Source organism: Penaeus monodon, chromosome 21, assembly GCF_015228065.2.
Source record: "Penaeus monodon isolate SGIC_2016 chromosome 21, NSTDA_Pmon_1, whole genome shotgun sequence".
Taxonomy (NCBI): domain Eukaryota; kingdom Metazoa; phylum Arthropoda; class Malacostraca; order Decapoda; family Penaeidae; genus Penaeus; species Penaeus monodon.
In genome coordinates this window covers 4,235,402-4,235,855 of record NC_051406.1, presented here as the reverse complement: position 1 = coordinate 4,235,855, position 454 = coordinate 4,235,402, and the positions used below count along the sequence as shown (strand labels likewise).

The 454-nt window shown below is 28.2% G+C and overlaps 1 protein-coding gene across 1 annotated transcript in view; it reads left to right on the top strand.

Annotated features, from left to right (window-relative positions):
- LOC119586130 overlaps positions 1-454 on the top strand; it is a gene marked incomplete at its 5' end in the record, with an annotated part of 7,216 nt that overhangs the window by 2,266 nt on the left and 4,496 nt on the right.

Sequence of the window (454 nt, the reverse complement as noted above, 5' to 3'; positions counted from 1 at the left end):
TTCAGTAGGTGCCAATATGATGATATAAAGAAGAATCAAGAATATGATTATTTTTATAAATTTTCAAATTTAGTGGTAGTTTGACTTAAAGTAGGACTTATGCTGATTATTAAAAAATACCAAGATTCTTTTACATTACTGATTTGTTATTACCAATAATCTCTAATTTTACAGCAATTATTACAGTAGCAAATAAATGAGTGAATTTATCGTGAAGTTATCCAAGTTTGTCCATGTATAGGCAGGAAATATTAAATGACATATCTCTAGATATTTAGTAAGTTGTTTGATTGCACAATTTAGAGTATACAGTTTAATTGCATAAGTAGCATTAAATATTAACACCGTAAAAAGAGAAAGAAGAAAACAAAGAAAAACAAAGGAACACTTGACTTCTGTTTAAGGCTTTTGATTCTTAACCTGTTTTCACTGGGTAATTGCACTGTCCACTGCA